Consider the following 18,239-nt stretch of genomic DNA (forward strand, 5'->3'; position numbering starts at 1 on the left):
TAGTGGTAGTAAATAACATGGAAAATCTTCCAAACGACCTATGAATTAGCACAAACATTTTTATTGATTCCATAAAAATCTATTACATATTCATTAGTAACGTTAAAGGTGATTTTTTATTAAAATATGTATGTAGTAACATTTTTGCTGTTAAAGGTGGGTACTATGTTCGAGTTGAAAATCATTTTATTTTCTCGATTACTTTTTCTAAAATAATCAAAATTGTAAATGAAAACAAACATAATTCTGCTAAAGCTTGACGAAATCTCGATAAAAAATAAAATGCGCATCAATTAAATTTAATTATCTTCTTCAAATTAAACTATTTTAATGAAGTAACCACGAAAATTTCAACGGGAAAACCGAACATAGTACAGACCTTAAAATGAAAGTTTTAGATTTGAATAGATTCTACCATAGAAGTCAGAAACGGACTCCGTTCGAAATTCTGCTTACGGCACATCAAAGTGGAAGTCATTACCTACATTTTGATGTACGCCATGTGCTCCAAGAGTGGTTTTGGACGAAGATATCCCGGTTTCCATTTTTTCCAAAACGTGAATTGGCATGCAAATTGAGAAAGAAGGGAACAACAGAATTCATTCAGGAATATGATTTATGGAGAAGGCAATCGCTGTGAACAAATTGGATGTGTTGGAGGTAGTATGGAAATTATTATCTGCACTCCTGATCGTTTAAATTGTACAAGCGAATGTTATTGACACAGCCACTATTACTTATCCATTTTTAAATGAAGCTCATCGTATTTTGGATATGGAAGATATCATTGGATATACGGCCCGATAAACAACCCGTAATGACAAGTGCTAGGAGTCCGACATTTTACCGACGGTTATTTGAACAATCCCATACCGGTGCGTGATGTATCATTGGATTTGGTCGAGCAAACAATCGAAATTGTTGAAGAGAATGAAAAATTCTATTTCGCTATTGCAGATATTATCTCTGGTGAAGTAAACAATCTTATAGCAACTGATATCGCCTCATGTGACCTGGTCATAGAAGATATAACCCATGTCATCAATTTCCAGTTCCGAAATATCGAAGAATACAGTAACAGTGCTATATTTAGTTATAGAACTCGATCCGATTGGGGCATAGCATCGGAATTAATTCCTATACATGAAGAAGCTGGTCAGGATATACCATCTGACTCCCGACCATGGCTGAACCTTTTGCTAAAACCAAAGAACGCTGTGCTGAAGAAGCACATAATCGAACGCAATGTGGTAGAGTAGGCGTTAGTTATGGCGGTCGTAGTGGTAGTAAATAACATGGAAAATCTTCCAAACGACCTATGAATTAGCACAAACATTTTTATTGATTCAATAAAAATCTATTACATATTCATTAGTAACGTTAAAGGTGATTTTTTATTAAAATATGTATGTAGTAACATTTTTGCTGTTAAAGTGGGTACTATGTTCGAGTTGGAAATCATTTTATTTTCTCGATTACTTTTTCTAAAATAATCAAAATTGTTAATGAAAACAAACATAATTCTGCTAAAGCTTGACGAAATCTCGATAAAAAATAAAATGCGCATCAATTAAATTTAATTATCTTCTTCAAATTAAACTATTTTAATGAAGTAACCACGAAAATTTCAACGGGAAAACCGAACATAGTACAGACCTTAAAATGAAAGTTTTAGATTTGTATAAACAAATGTAAAGAGAATCTCCTTCCATTCGAGTTTATGAATTAAAACTAAACAAAATTTCTTTATGTTACTTTTTTAATTTAATTTATATACTTTTTTAATTGGACATAAAAAAATACTTGATTATATAATTAATTGATTTCATAAGAAAATTTCAATTAATTTTTTTAATTGATTCAATTAAAAATTTAATTGATTGTGTTTTAAATTTGATTAAAAAATTGATTGATTAATTACATTTTTAATAGTTTGTTGACTTAAAGATTTTGTCTTCCATTTTTTTGACAAAAGGTTAAGGTTAAATAAAACTCAAATAAAAACATCTGGAGTTTTTTCATTCCAGATTAAAACCAAATATATATTTTAACAAAATTAAAAATTTTTAAAATATTTTAATAATAATAAATGAATTGAATTTATAAGTTAAAATCATATTGTTTTTTTACCCACCTTCATCTATGTAGTGAAAAAAATGGATTCTGAGATATCTTCATCCAAAAATATTTGAAATTAATTTCACGACGGCTACAATTTGGTAATTGGATTCATGATTTTTTGTAATAAGCTGAAAATCAAATACAAAAATAATTGAAATCACAATTGGAAATTGATGACATGGGTTATATCGTCTATGGCCAGGGCACGTGAGACAGTTGCTATAAGATTTTTTTCTTCACCAGATGTAATATCTGCAATAGCGATTACATTTTTTCCACTAAGGGTTAGTAGATAGATTCTATCATGGAAGCTAGGAAGGATCTTCGTTCAAAATTATGGTTATGGGACATCAAAGTGGAAGTCATTACCTACATTTTGATGTACGCCATGTGCTCCAACAGTGTTTTTGAACGAGGCTATCCCTGATTCCAAGTTTTCCACTGGGGGTGGGGGCAGAATATAGATTCTACCATGGAAGCCAGGAACGAACATCGTTAAAAATTCCGCTAATGGGACATCAAAGTGGAGTTCAATACCTACATTTTGATGTATGCCATGAGTTCCAACAGTGTTTTTGGACGAAGATATCCCTGATTCCAAGTTTTCCACTGGGGGCAGAACATAGATTCTATCATGGAAGCCAAGAACGGACTTCGTTCAAAATTCCGCTAATGGGACATCAAAGTGGAGGTCATTACCCACATTTTGATGTATGTCATGTGTTCCAACAGTGTTTTTGAACGAAGATATCTCTGATTCCAAGTTTTCCACTGCCCGGGTAGAACATAAATTTTACCATGGAAGCCAGGAACGCACTTCGTTCAAAATTTCGCTAATGGGACATCAAAGTGGAGGTCATTACCTACATTTTGATGTATGTCATGAGTTCCAACAGTGTTTTTGAACGAAGATATCCCTGATTCCAAGTTTTCCACTGGGGGCAGAACATAAATTTTATCATGGAAGGCAGGAACGGCCTTCGTTCAAAATTCCGCTAATGGTACATGAAAGTAGGTTAGGTTAGGTTAGGTTAAAGTGGCAGCCCGATTAAGATTCAGGCTCACTTAGACTATTCAGTCCATTGTGATACCACATTAACTAAAAGTACCTATTACATATGGGCACTTCTAGTTTTAACCGCTGAACCTTCTTGATTATTTTTCTTTGTTGAACCAACCAGATTGTTCCAAAAACATTAGCAGACTGCTTAAGTTAACGTTTTCCAGATCCGCCAGTAATCTGAAGCTATATGCTCCTAAAAGTTGCTTGCGCTTTACACAAAATGCAGGACACTCACACAAGAGGTGTTTAATTGATTCTTTTTCCTCCGCATCATGACAGCTCATACAATAGTCATTATACTTCGCGCCAATAGTTATTGCAAAATCTCCTATCAGGCAGCGACCCGTTATAGCAGATATCAGGAGTGATATCTGACGTCTCGAGAACATTAGCATATCTAGTGTGCGGTTTAAGTTGAAATGGGGCCATATTTGCTTGGTGTCGTTACAACCCTTGCAATTCTCCCATCGAACATTTGCCATCATAACAGCCTTCTCACGCAGCATGAGCTTGCAGGTAGCTAGGGGCATACCAACAAATTCTAGTTCCCCTGGAATATGTAAGGTAGTCCCTAGCCTTGCCAACTCATCGGCTTCGCAGTTCCTCGGTATGTTCCTATGACCAGGCACCCATATTAGGTGAATATTGTACTGCTCAGCCATCTCATTGAGAGATTTGCGGCAATCGATGGCCGTTTTCGAGTTGAGGAACACAGAGTCCAAGGATTTTATTGCAGGTTGACTGTCTGAGTATATATTAATGCCCACATTTTTTGGAACATTACTTCTCAGGCAATTCGCCACCTCTCTTATAGCTAATATTTCAGCCTGAAAAACACTACAGTGATTAGGTAATCTTTTCGCTATTCGAAGTTCCAAATCATTAGAATATACTCCGAAACCCACTTGTCCATCCAATTTGGAGCCATCAGTGTAGAAATCTATATATTCTTTATTCCCCGGGGTCTGTGTGCACCACGCCTCACTGTTGGGGATTAGAGTCTCAAACTTTTTGTCGAAAAGTGGACTCGCCAAAGTGTAATCCACTACGTTAGGCACATCTGACATTGTTTTGAGGACAGAACTGTGACCGTAACCTTTTTCCGACCACAGCGATAGTTCGCGCAACCGCACAGCCGTTGTTGCAGCTGACTGTTTGGCCAAAATGTCTAAAGGCAATAGATGCAGCATGACATTAAGGGAATTTGTTCCTGTCTTGCTGAATGCGCCTGAAATACACAAACACGCCATACGCTGAACTTTATCTAAACCAGTCGGTTTCTGAAGTGCCGGCCACCAGACTACAACACCATATAGCATTATAGGTCTAACCACTGCCGTGTATAGCCAATGCACAATTTTTGGTTTTAGTCCCCACTTTTTTCCTATTGCCTTTTTGCACGAGTACAAAGCTACAGTTGCCTTCCTCGCCCTTTCTTCAATATTAAGCTTAAAGTTCAGCTTCCTGTCCAAAATAACGCCAAGGTATTTTGCACAATCACCAAAGGGAATTTCAATACCCCCTAAGGAAATAGGCCTAACCGTGGGAGTTTTGCGATCTTTGCAGTACATGACTAATTCTGTCTTTGCGGGATTTACCCCAAGACCATTGTCTTTCGCCCATTTTTCAGTCATCCGGAGGGCCCTCTGAATAATATCTCTGAATGTGGATGGGAATTTTCCCCTGACTGCCAGAGCTACATCATCTGCGTATGCCACCACTTTTATCCTTTCTTTTTCTAGAGTAACCAGAAGGCTATTTATAGCAACATTCCAAAGAAGAGGTGATAGAACTCCTCCTTGGGGAGTGCCTCTGTTCACATACTTTTGTATGTTTGCTTGTCCTAGTGTGGCTGAAATACGTCTCTTCATTAGCAGTTCGTCTAACAGCCTGAGTATACATGGATCAACATTCAGAGTTGTCAGTCCATTTAATATCGAGCTCGGATGGACATTATTGAACGCCCCTTCGATGTCTAGAAACGCCACGATTGTGTATTCTTTGACAGATAGTGAGCTTTCACTAAAGCTGACTAGTTCATGTAGTGCGGTCTCAGTAGACCTGCCCTTCGAGTATGCATGCTGTCGTTTCGAGAACAAACTTGAATCGATGCTAGTTCTAAGATAAATATCTATCATCCTCTCCAGAGTCTTAAGTAGGAATGAGGATAAGCTGATTGGTCGGAAATCCTTCGCCCTCGAGTGAGAGGCTTTTCCCGCTTTAGGTATGAAGACGACTTTTGTTTCCCTCCACTTTCCTGGGATATATGATAAGTTGATACATCCTTTATATATCACCGACAACCAGGGGATAATTTTGTCAGTTACAGCTTGTAACTCCGCCGGAGTAATTCCATCAGGTCCAGGGGATTTGAATGGTCCAAAGCTATTTAGCGCCCATCTTATTCTAGTTTCCGATACAATTTCCTCGACAGGAAACGACCGCTGAGCAACTGTGGCACCGCCAGTACATGGTTCAACCGTCTGATTTCCAGGAAAATGTGTGTCCAATAGTACCTCCAGCGTCTCCTCACTGGACGTTGTCCAATTGCCCTCCGATGTTTTAATGAAACCTGGAGCGGAGTTGGTGGATGCTAGAACCTTCCGTAGTCTGGAAGCCTCGGGCGTATTCTCAATACTGCTGCAGTAATCATTCCAAGAGTTATGCTGAGCCTTTCTCAGTTCTCGCTTGTATCCTCTCAGAATCTTCTTGTAAGCGTCCCAGTCCTCAGAAGCTCTGGTGGACTTTGCCTTGTTAAAGAGCTTCCTGCAGGATTTCCTCATATTACTTAATTCCGTAGACCACCATGGTGGTCGATGTTTCCCCCTTGGCTTTCCTCTAGGGCATGCAGCTTTCAGTGAGATGTTGAAGGCCTTAGTAATCCGCTCCACTGCGTATTCGATATCTTGCACATTTCTCATATTTGTCTCTGTTATTTCCGGTATCATCATATTGAACGATTCCCTATACCTATTCCAGTCAGCTTTCCTAACATTTGGCGGAAATATGATCTTGGTGATATGAACATCAAATTTGAAACTGATGTAGCGATGATCTGAGAAGCTGTGTTCACTTAAAACCTGCCACTCAGATATCATTTCATTCAGTTCTTGCGAGGCCAAGGTGATGTCCAAAACCTCTTGCCTGTTTTTAGTGACAAAGGTTGGGACATCTCCCTTGTTGCAAACTACAAGATTAGTACGCAAAATAAACTCTATTAGCGACTCTCCCCTTGCATTAGTATCACTACTTCCCCATATACTATGATGTGCATTCGCATCGCATCCCATAATGAGTTTCGTCTTTGTTTTCCGTGACTCCTCCACTAAGGTCTTAACGGCATATGGAGGCATCTCCCTGTCATGTCCCATGTAGACCGAAGATACCCAATATTTGCATTTGGCTATTTCTAAACTGGCAACGACAGTGTCTGTATTGCACATTGAAGGAAGCAGAAACAAGTTGAGCTCGTTTTTAGCAATTATACAGGCTCGATTTACATCATTACCACTATACTGCAATAGTTTGAACCCCGGAGTACTTAATTCACATATTTTGTTTTTATAAACATATGGTTCTTGAATAAGAACTATATCTATGTCCCCTTTCATCAGGAGAACTTTTAAGGCAGCACATGCAGCCTTACAATGATGAAGATTTATCTGGAGGATCCGTAGGACCATCGAGATTTTCAACAACCGTCACATCAGCCGCTTCAATCGAGTCATCAAGAATGTCCTCTTCAGAGACATCGGTGACTCTCGCAATAACCATAGGTTCAACTTTGGTGAGTTCTGAGGCAGTAGAAGCCTCCTCACGCATACGGTATCTATCCATGTCTTCAAATGTCTTGGTATCCCCCTCGACTTCGCAAGAGGATCCGCTTACTTCTGATTCAGACAGAGGCTTGTCCATTTCTGAATCCTTTAGCTGATCGTTTTTATACACCTTCATTTGGATATAATGAAAGCCATAACATACACGGCCCTGGGACTTTGCTAGATGTGGCAAAGACTGAGTGTTCAATATAAACACTGCATGCCGTCTTGGCCCATCCACTTCATCCAGACGGCCAACCTTCCAATCAGCTGTTGGAAGATCTGGATTGCATTGTTTCAGTCTATTTAAAATAGATTCAGGGTCAGGAGGGTTTGCAGGTATCCACGCATGTGCTCTTGGTCTAGCCGGTATGTCTTTCTTCTCGACTAACTCTAGAGCAGCTCCTTCCCAAACTTCACCAATTAGTATCAGAGCAGCTTTAAAACATTCTATAGACCTCTGGTCCTCAAATGCGACTAGCTTAAATCGTCCTTGATACCAACCAGCCTCTTGGTGTCGAGGATCTGGGCCGGGAAACTTTTCCAGCACCTGTGAGTAGACGCCAGACAAAGCATTCTCAATTTCCCCCCATTTTTGCTTTGGAACCATACCGTCCAATGCTCCTTTATTAATGATAGCCATCACAAGGCTGTCTTTAGCAACTGAGGCAAACGATCGTTGATCCCTTTTGGAGGATGGCAGCTCATCCGGTGATCGTTCCCTTTTTCCAGCCTCAAGAATTCCTTGAGCCCATTTTAAGGAATCGCTTTGTTTAGCCGACAACGTGCTTGGGTCGACTGATCCTAATTTCTTTAGGATAAACAAAGCATTTCTGCGTTCTTTGAATCTCTTTCGTGAGGGATTACCTCCTTTTGATGCCGTTACCTTGGAAAAGGTCCGACTTGTCAAATTGTCGCCACCTGTCGACCCGTCTACAGGTCGACTAATTGTGCCTAACTCTTGGTCACTGCCCAAATCTATAACTCCAGTCGATACTCGTCCACTGGGCCCTGAAGTTAGCAACCCAGTGGATGTCTTTGAATTTCTCTGCATGGTGGCCTAATATCCCACCACACTTGAAATTTGTAGTAGGTACTTATTACGATGATTTTATCCGCTATTAAAAAACACGTCCGTTCCGTTCGACGGTTGAAATAAGAATGAAAGTAGAGGTCATTACCTACATTTTGATGTATGTCATGTGTTCCAACAGTGTTTTTTAACGAAGATATCCCTGATTCCAAGTTTTCCACTGGGTTGGGCAGAACATAAATTTTATCATGGAAGGCAGGAACGGACTTCGTTCAAAATTTCGCTAATGGGACATCAAAGTGGAGGTCATTACCTACATTTTGATGTATGTCATGAGTTCCAACAATGTTTTTGAACGAAGATATCCCTGATTCCAAGTTTTCCACTGGGGGGCAGAACATAGATTCTACCATGGAAGGCAGGAACGGACTTCGTTCAAAATTCCGCTAATGGTACATGAAAGTGGAGGTCATTGCCTACATTTTAATGTATGTCATGAGTTCCAACAGTGTTTTTGAACGAAGATATCCCTGATTCCAAGTTTTCCACTGGGGGGCAGAACATAGATTCTACCATGGAAGCCAGGAACGGTCGTCGTTCACAATTCCGCTAATGGGACATCAAAGTGGAGGTCATTACCCACATTTTGATGTATGTCATGTGTTCCAACAGTGTTTTTGAACGAAGATATCTCTGATTCCAAGTTTTCCACTGGATTGGGCAGAACATAAATTTTATCATGGAAGGCAGGAACAGACTTCGTGCAAAATTTCGCTAACGGGACATCAAAGTGGAGGTCATTACCTACATTTTGATGTATGTCATGAGCTCCAACAGTGTTTTTGGACGAAGATATCCCTGATTCCAAGTTTTCCATTGGGGACAGAACATAGATTCTACCATGGAAGCCAAGAACGGACTTCGTTCAAAATTCCGCTAATGGGACATCAAAGTGGAGGTCATTACCCACATTTTGATGTATGTCATGTGTTCCAACAGTGTTTTTGAACGAAGATATCTCTGATTCCAAATTTTCCACTGGGCGGGTAGAACATAAATTTTACCATGGAAGGCAGGAACGGACTTCGTTCAAAATTTCGCTAATGGGACATCAAAGTGGAGGTCATTACCTACATTTTGATGTATGTCATGAGTTCCAACAGTGTTTTTGAACGAAGATATCCCTGATTCCAAGTTTTCCACTGGGGGGCAGAACATAGATTCTACCATGGAAGCCAGGAACGGTCTTCGCTCACAATTCCGCTAATGGGACATCAAAGTGGAGGTCATTACCCACATTTTGATGTATGTCATGTGTTCCAACAGTGTTTTTGAACGAAGATATCTCTGATTCCAAGTTTTCTACTGGGCGGGTAGAACATAAATTTTACCATGGAAGCCAGGAACGGACTTCGTTCAAAATTTCGCTAATGGGACATCAAAGTGGAGGTCATTACCTACATTTTGATGTATGTCATGTGTTCCAACAGTGTTTTTTAACGAAGATATTCCTGATCCCAAGTTTTCCACTGGGGGGCAGAACATAGATTCTACCATAGAAGTCAGAAACGGACTCCGTTCAAAATTCTGCTTACGGCACATCAAAGTGGAAGTCATTACCTACATTTTGATGTACGCCATGTGCTCCAAGAGTGTTTTTGGACGAAGATATCCCGGTTTCCATTTTTGACACCTTTAGATCACATTGAGAATGTTTCTTAATGTGAAGGTTCAATTATTTTCAATAAAAATGCATTCATGAAGAAAACGCGGTAACAATGAAATTCGAAAGTTGTGGCAACTCCGGTGGATTGGTTTGTTGTCGTGCAAAATTTAGAATAATAAAATAATTTTATTTATTATTTTATTAAAAATGAAGATCTCACGGTACAGCACAAACAGAAATGGTAAACATATTAGTGTTTTTATTGTTCGCTATGTTGTACATCAAAATATTCCACAGCCATAGCATTTTGGCGCCAAAACGTGAATTGGCATGCAAATTGAGAAAGAAGGGAACAACAGAATTCATCCAGGAATATGATTCATGGAGAAGGCAATCGCTGTGAACAAATTGGATGTGTTGGAGGTAGTATGGAAATTATTATCTGCACTCCTGATCGTTTAAATTGTACAAGCGAATGTTATTGACACAGCCACTATTACTTATCCATTTTTAGATGAAGCTCATCGTATTTTGGATATGGAAGATATCATTGGATATACGGCCCGATAAACAACCCGTAATGACAAGTGCTAGGAGTCCGACATTTTACCGACGGTTATTTGAACAATCCCATACCGGTGCGTGATGTATCATTGGATTTGGTCGAGCAAACAATCGAAATTGTTGAAAAGAATGAAAAATTCTATTTCGCTATTGCAGATATTATCTCTGGTGAAGTAAACAATCTTATAGCAACTGATATCGCCTCATGTGACCTGGTCATAGAAGATGTAACCCATGTCATCAATTTCCAGTTCCGAAATATCGAAGAATACAGTAACAGTGCTATATTTAGTTATAGGACTCGATCCGATTGGGGCATAGCATCGGAATTAATTCCTATACCTGAAGAAGCTGGTCAGGATATACCATCTGACTCCCGACCATGGCTGAACCTTTTGCTAAAACCAAAGAACGCTGTGCTGAAGAAGCACATAAATTTAATCGAACGCAATGTGGTAGAGTAGGCGTTAGTTATGGCGGTCGTAGTGGTAGTAAATAACATGGAAAATCTTCCAAACGACCTATGAATTAGAACAAACCTTTTTATTGATTCCATAAAAATCTATTACATATTCATTAGTAACGTTAAAGGTGATTTTTTATTAAAATATGTATGTAGTAACATTTTTGCTGTTAAAGGTGGGTACTATGTTCGAGTTGAAAATCATTTTATTTTCTCGATTACTTTTTCTAAAATAATCAAAATTGTAAATGAAAACAAACATAATTCTGCTAAAGCTTGACGAAATCTCGATAAAAAATAAAATGCGCATCAATTAAATTTAATTATCTTCTTCAAATTAAACTATTTTAATGAAGTAACCACGAAAATTTCAACGGGAAAACCGAACATAGTACAGACCTTAAAATGAAAGTTTTAGATTTGTATAAACAAATGTAAAGAGAATCTCCTTCCATTCGAGTTTATGAATTAAAACTAAACAAAATTTCTTTATGTTACTTTTTTAATTTAATTTATATACTTTTTTAATTGGACATAAAAAAAAATACTTGATTAAAAAATTAATTGATTTCATAAGAAAATTTCAATTAATTTTTTAATTGATTCAATTAAAAATTTAATTGACTGTGTTTTAAATTTGATTAAAAAATTGATGATTAATTACATTTTTAATAGTTTGTTGACTTAAAGATTTTGTCTTCCAATTTTTTGACAAAAGGTTAAGGTTAAATAAAACTCAAATAAAAACATCTGGAGTTTTTTCATTCCAGATTAAAACCAAATATATATTTTAATAAAATTAAAAATATTTAAAATATTTTAATAATAATAAATGAATTGAATTTATAAGTTAAAATCATATTGTTTTTTTACCCACCTTCATCTATGTAGTGAAAAAAAATGGATTCTGAGATATCTTCATCCAAAAATATTTGAAATTAATTTCACGACGGCTACAATTTGGTAATTGGATTCATGATTTTTGTAATAAGTTGAAAATCAAATACAAAAATAATTGAAATCACAATTGGAAATCGATGACATGGGTTATATCGTCTATGGCCAGGGCACGTGAGGCAGTTGCTATAAGATTTTTTTCTTCATCAGACGTAATATCTGCAATAGCGATTACATTTTTTCCACTAAGGGTTAGTAGATAGATTCTATCATAGAAGCTAGGAAGGATCTTTGTTCAAAATTCTGGTTATGGGACATCAAAGGGGAAGTCATTACCTACATTTTGATGTACGCCATGTGCTCCAACAGTGTTTTTGAACGAGGATATCCCTGATTCCAAATTTTCCACTGGGGGGCAGAATATAGATTCTACCATGGAAGCCAAGAACGGACTTCGTTCAAAATTCCGCTAATGGGACATCAAAGTGGAGGTCATTACCCACATTTTGATGTATGCCATGAGTTCCAACAGTGTTTTTGGACGAATATATCCCTGATTCCAAGTTTTCCATTGGGGACAGAACATAGATTCTACCATGGAAGCCAAGAACGGACTTCGTTCAAAATTCCGCTATTGGGACATCAAAGTGGAGGTCATTACCCACATTTTGATGTATGTCATGTGTTCCAACAGTGTTTTTGAACGAAGATATCTCTGATTCCAAGTTTTCCACTGGGCGGGTAGAACATACATTTTACCATGGAAGCCAGGAACGGACCTCGTTCAAAATTTCATATAGCATCGGAATTAATTCCTATACCTGAAGAAGCTGGTCAGGATATACCATCTGACTCCCGACCATGGCTGAACCTTTTGCTAAAACCAAAGAACGCTGTGCTGAAGAAGCACATAAATTTAATCGAACGCAATGTGGTAGAGTAGGCGTTAGTTATGGCGGTCGTAGTGGTAGTAAATAACATGGAAAATCTTCCAAACGACCTATGAATTAGCACAAACATTTTTATTGATTCCATAAAAATCTATTACATATTCATTAGTAACGTTAAAGGTGATTTTTTATTAAAATATGTATGTAGTAACATGTTTGCTGTTAAAGGTGGGTACTATGTTCGAGTTGAAAATCATTTTATTTTCTCGATTACTTTTTCTAAAATAATCAAAATTGTAAATGAAAACAAACATAATTCTGCTAAAGCTTGACGAAATCTCGATAAAAAATAAAATGCGCATCAATTAAATTTAATTATCTTCTTCAAATTAAACTATTTTAATGAAGTAACCACGAAAATTTCAACGGGAAAACCGAACATAGTACAGACCTTAAAATTAAAGTTTTAGATTTGTATAAACAAATGTAAAGAGAATCTCCTTCCATTCGAGTTTATGAATTAAAACTAAACAAAATTTCTTTATGTTACTTTTTTAATTTAATTTATATACTTTTTTAATTGGACATAAAAAAATACTTGATTAAAAAATTAATTGATTTCATAAGAAAATTTCAATTAATTTTTTAATTGATTCAATTAAAAATTTAATTGACTGTGTTTTAAATTTGATTAAAAAATTGATTGATTAATTACATTTTTAATAGTTTGTTGACTTAAAGATTTTGTCTTCCAATTTTTTGACAAAAGGTTAAGGTTAAATAAAACTCAAATAAAAACATCTGGAGTTTTTTCATTCCAGATTAAAACCAAATATATATTTTAATAAAATTAAAAATATTTAAAATATTTTAATAATAATAAATGAATTGAATTTATATGTTAAAATCATATTGTTTTTTTTACTCACCTTCATCTATGTAGTGAAAAAAATGGATTCTGAGATATCTTCATCCAAAAATATTTGAAATTAATTTCACGACGGCTACAATTTGGTAATTGGATTCATGATTTTTGTAATAAGTTGAAAATCAAATACAAAAATAATTGAAATCACAATTGGAAATTGATGACATGGGTTATATCGTCTATGGCCAGGGCACGTGAGGCAGTTACTATAAGATTTTTTTCTTCATCAGATATAATATCTGCAATAGCGATTACATTTTTTCCACTAAGGGTTAGTAGATAGATTCTATCATAGAAGCTAGGAAGGATCTCCGTTCAAAATTCTGGTTATGGGACATCAAAGTTGAAGTCATTACCTACATTTTGATGTACGCCATGTGCTCCAACAGTGTTTTTGAACGAGGATATCCCTGATTCCAAGTTTTCCACTGGGGGGGGCAGAATATAGATTCTACCATGGAAGCCAAGAACGGACTTCGTTCAAAATTCCGCTAATGGGACATCAAAGTGGAGGTCATTACCCACATTTTGATGTATGCCATGAGTTCCAACAGTGTTTTTGGACGAAGATATCCCTGATTCCAAGTTTTCCATTGGGGACAGAACATAGATTCTACCATGGAAGCCAAGAACGGACTTCGTTCAAAATTCCGCTATTGGGACATCAAAGTGGAGGTCATTACCTACATTTTGATGTATGTCATGAGTTCAAACAGTGTTTTTGAACGAAGATATATCTGATTCCAAGTTTTCCACAGGGTTGGGCAGAACATAAATTTTATCATGGAAGGCAGGAACGGACTTCGTTCAAAATTTCGCTAATGGGACATCAAAGTGGAGGTCATTACCTACATTTTGATGTATGTCATATGTTCCAACAGTGTTTTTTAACGAAGATATCCCTGATTCTAAGTTTTCCACTGGGGGCAGAACATAGATTCTACCATAGAAGTCAGAAACGGACTCCGTTCAAAATTTTGCTTACGGCACATCAAAGTGGAAGTATTTACCTACATTTTGATGTACGCCATGTGCTCCAAGAGTGTTTTTGGACGAAGATATCCCGGTTTCCATTTTTGACACCTTTAGATCACATTGAGAATGTTTCTTAATGTGAAGGTTCAATTATTTTCAATAAAAATGCATTCATGAAGAAAACGCGGTAACAATGAAATTCGAAAGTTGTGGCAACTCCGGTGGATTGGTTTGTTGTCGTGCAAAATTTAGAATAATAAAATAATTTTATTTATTATTTTATTAAAAATGAAGATCTCACGGTACAGCACAAACAGAAATGGTAAACATATTAGTGTTTTTATTGTTCGCTATGTTGTACATCAAAATATTCCACAGCCATAGCATTTTGGCGCCAAAACGTGAATTGGCATGCAAATTGAGAAAGAAGGGAACAACAGAATTCATTCAGGAATATGATTTATGGAGAAGGCAATCGGTGTGAACAAATTGGATGTGTTGGAGGTAGTATGGAAATTATTATCTGCACTCCTGATCGTTTAAATTGTACAAGCGAATGTTATTGACACAGCCACTATTACTTATCCATTTTTAGATGAAGCTCATCGTATTTTGGATATGGAAGATATCATTGGATATACGGCCCGATAAACAACCCGTAATGACAAGTGCTAGGAGTCCGACATTTTACCGACGGTTATTTGAACAATCCCATACCGGTGCGTGATGTATCATTGGATTTGGTCGAGCAAACAATCGAAATTGTTGAAAAGAATGAAAAATTCTATTTCGCTATTGCAGATATTATCTCTGGTGAAGTAAACAATCTTATAGCAACTGATATCGCCTCATGTGACCTGGTCATAGAAGATATAACCCATGTCATCAATTTCCAGTTCCGAAATATCGAAGAATACAGTAACAGCGGTGGAGCCACCGTGGTGCAATGGTTAGCATGCCCGCCTTGCATACACAAGGTCGTGGGTTCGATTCCTGCTACGACCGAACACCAAAAAGTTTTTCAGCGGTGGATTATCCCACCTCAGTAATGCTGGTGACATTTCTGAGGGTTTCAAAGCTTCTCTAAGTGGTTTCACTGGAATGTGGAACGCCGTTCGGACTCGGCTATAAAAAGGAGGTCCCTTGTCATTGAGCTTAACATGGAATCGGGCAGCACTCAGTGATAAGAGAGAAGTTCACCACTGTGGTATCACAATGGACTGAATAGTCTAAGTGAGCCTGATACATCGGGCTGCCACATAACCTAACCTAACAGTGCTATATTTAGTTATAGAACTCGATCCGAATGGGGCATAGCATCGGAATTAATTCCTATACCTGAAGAAGCTGGTCAGGATATACCATCTGACTCCCGACCATGGCTGAACCTTTTGCTAAAACCAAAGAACGCTGTGCTGAAGAAGCACACAATCGAACGCAATGTGGAAGAGTAGGCGTTAGTTATGGCGGTCGTAGTGGTAGTAAATAACATGGAAAATCTTCCAAACGACCTATGAATTAGCACAAACATTTTTATTGATTCCATAAAAATCTATTACATATTCATTAGTAAAGTTAAAGGTGATTTTTTATTAAAATATGTATGTAGTAACATTTTTGCTGTTAAAGGTGGGTACTATGTTCGAGTTGAAAATCATTTTATTTTCTCGATTACTTTTTCTAAAATAATCAAAATTGTAAATGAAAACAAACATAATTCTGCTAAAGCTTGACGAAATCTCGATAAAAAATAAAATGCGCATCAATTAAATTTAATTATCTTCTTCAAATTAAACTATTTTAATGAAGTAACCACGAAAATTTCAACGGGAAAACCGAACATAGTACAGACCTTAAAATGAAAGTTTTAGATTTGTATAAACAAATGTAAAGAGAATCTCTTCCATTCGAGTTTATGAATTAAAACTAAAAATTTCTTTATGTTACTTTTTTAATTTAATTTATATACTTTTTTAATTGGACATAAAAAAAATACTTGATTAAAAAATTAATTGATTTCATAAGAAAATTTCAATTAATTTTTTAATTGATTCAATTAAAAATTTAATTGACTGTGTTTTAAATTTGATTAAAAAATTGATTGATTCATCCAAAAATATTTGAAATTAATGTCACGACGGCTACAATTTGGTAATTGGATTCATGATTTTTGTAATAAGTTGAAAATCAAATACAAAAATAATTGAAATCACAATTGGAAATTGATGACATGGGTTATATCGTCTATGGCCAGGGCACGTGAGGCAGTTACTATAAGATTTTTTTCTTCATCAGATATAATATCTGCAATAGCGATTACATTTTTTCCACTAAGGGTTAGTAGATAGATTCTATCATAGAAGCTAGGAAGGATCTTCGTTCAAAATTCTGGTTATGGGACATCAAAGTGGAAGTCATTACCTACATTTTGATGTACGCCATGTGCTCCAACAGTGTTTTTGAACGAGGATATCCCTGATTCCAAGTTTTCCACTGGGGGGGGCAGAATATAGATTCTACCATGGAAGCCAAGAACGGACTTCGTTCAAAATTCCGCTAATGGGACATCAAAGTGGAGGTCATTACCCACATTTTGATGTATGCCATGAGTTCCAACAGTGTTTTTGGACGAAGATATCCCTGATTCCAAGTTTTCCATTGGGGACAGAACATAGATTCTACCATGGAAGCCAAGAACGGACTTCGTTCAAAATTCCGCTATTGGGACATCAAAGTGGAGGTCATTACCTACATTTTGATGTATGTCATGAGTTCCAACAGTGTTTTTGAACGAAGATATCCCTGATTCCAAGTTTTCCACTGGGTTGGGCAGAACATAGATTCTACCATGGAAGGCAGGAACGGACTTCGTTCAAAATTTCGCTAATGGTACATCAAAGTGGAGGTCATTACCTACATTTTGATGTATGTCATGAGTTCCAACAGTGTTTTTGAACGAAGATATCCCTGATTCCAAGTTTTCCACTGGGTTGGGCAGAACATAGATTCTACCATGGAAGGCAGGAACGGACTTCGTTCAAAATTTCGCTAATGGTACATCAAAGTGGAGGTCATTACCTACATGTTGATGTATGTCATGAGTTCCAACAGTGTTTTTGAACGAAGATATATCTGATTCCAAGTTTTCCACAGGGTTGGGCAGAACATAAATTTTATCATGGAAGGCAGGAACGGACTTCGTTCAAAATTTCGCTAATGGGACATCAAAGTGGAGGTCATTACCTACATTTTGATGTATGTCATGTGTTCCAACAGTGTTTTTTAACGAAGATATCCCTGATTCTAAGTTTTCCACTGGGGGGGCAGAACATAGATTCTACCATTGAAGTCAGAAACGGACTCCGTTCAAAATTCTGCTTACGGCACATCAAAGTGGAAGTCTTTACCTACATTTTGATGTACGCCATGTGCTCCAAGAGTGTTTTTGGACGAAGATATCCCGGTTTCCATTTTTGACACCTTTAGATCACATTGAGAATGTTTCTTAATGTGAAGGTTCAATTATTTTCAATAAAAATGCATTCATGAAGAAAACGCGGTAACAATGAAATTCGAAAGTTGTGGCAACTCCGGTGGATTGGTTTGTTGTCGTGCAAAATTTAGAATAATAAAATAATTTTATTTATTATTTTATTAAAAATGAAGATCTCACGGTACAGCACAAACAGAAATGGTAAACATATTAGTGTTTTTATTGTTCGCTATGTTGTACATCAAAATATTCCACAGCCATAGCATTTTGGCGCCAAAACGTGAATTGGCATGCAAATTGAGAAAGAAGGGAACAACAGAATTCATTC

At 36.9% G+C, this 18,239-nt stretch overlaps 2 protein-coding genes and 1 long non-coding RNA gene across 4 annotated transcripts in view; 2 read left to right on the plus strand and 1 right to left on the minus strand.

The window, feature by feature from the left end:
- LOC142226008 (putative ATP-dependent RNA helicase DDX43) overlaps positions 1 to 18,239 on the minus strand; it is a 505,423-nt gene that overhangs the window by 436,584 nt on the left and 50,600 nt on the right. The gene's annotated exons all lie outside the window — the stretch shown is intronic.
- LOC142226005 (putative ATP-dependent RNA helicase DDX43) overlaps positions 1 to 18,239 on the plus strand; it is a 247,474-nt gene that overhangs the window by 71,284 nt on the left and 157,951 nt on the right. The window lies entirely within an intron of this gene.
- On the plus strand, positions 14,636 to 16,364 carry LOC142225989 (uncharacterized). Its single transcript, XR_012719556.1, has 2 exons — positions 14,636 to 14,922; positions 15,014 to 16,364. It is a non-coding gene; the product is annotated as an uncharacterized LOC142225989 (long non-coding RNA).

This window comes from Haematobia irritans, chromosome 2, assembly GCF_050003625.1.
Source record: "Haematobia irritans isolate KBUSLIRL chromosome 2, ASM5000362v1, whole genome shotgun sequence".
NCBI classification, from domain to species: domain Eukaryota; kingdom Metazoa; phylum Arthropoda; class Insecta; order Diptera; family Muscidae; genus Haematobia; species Haematobia irritans.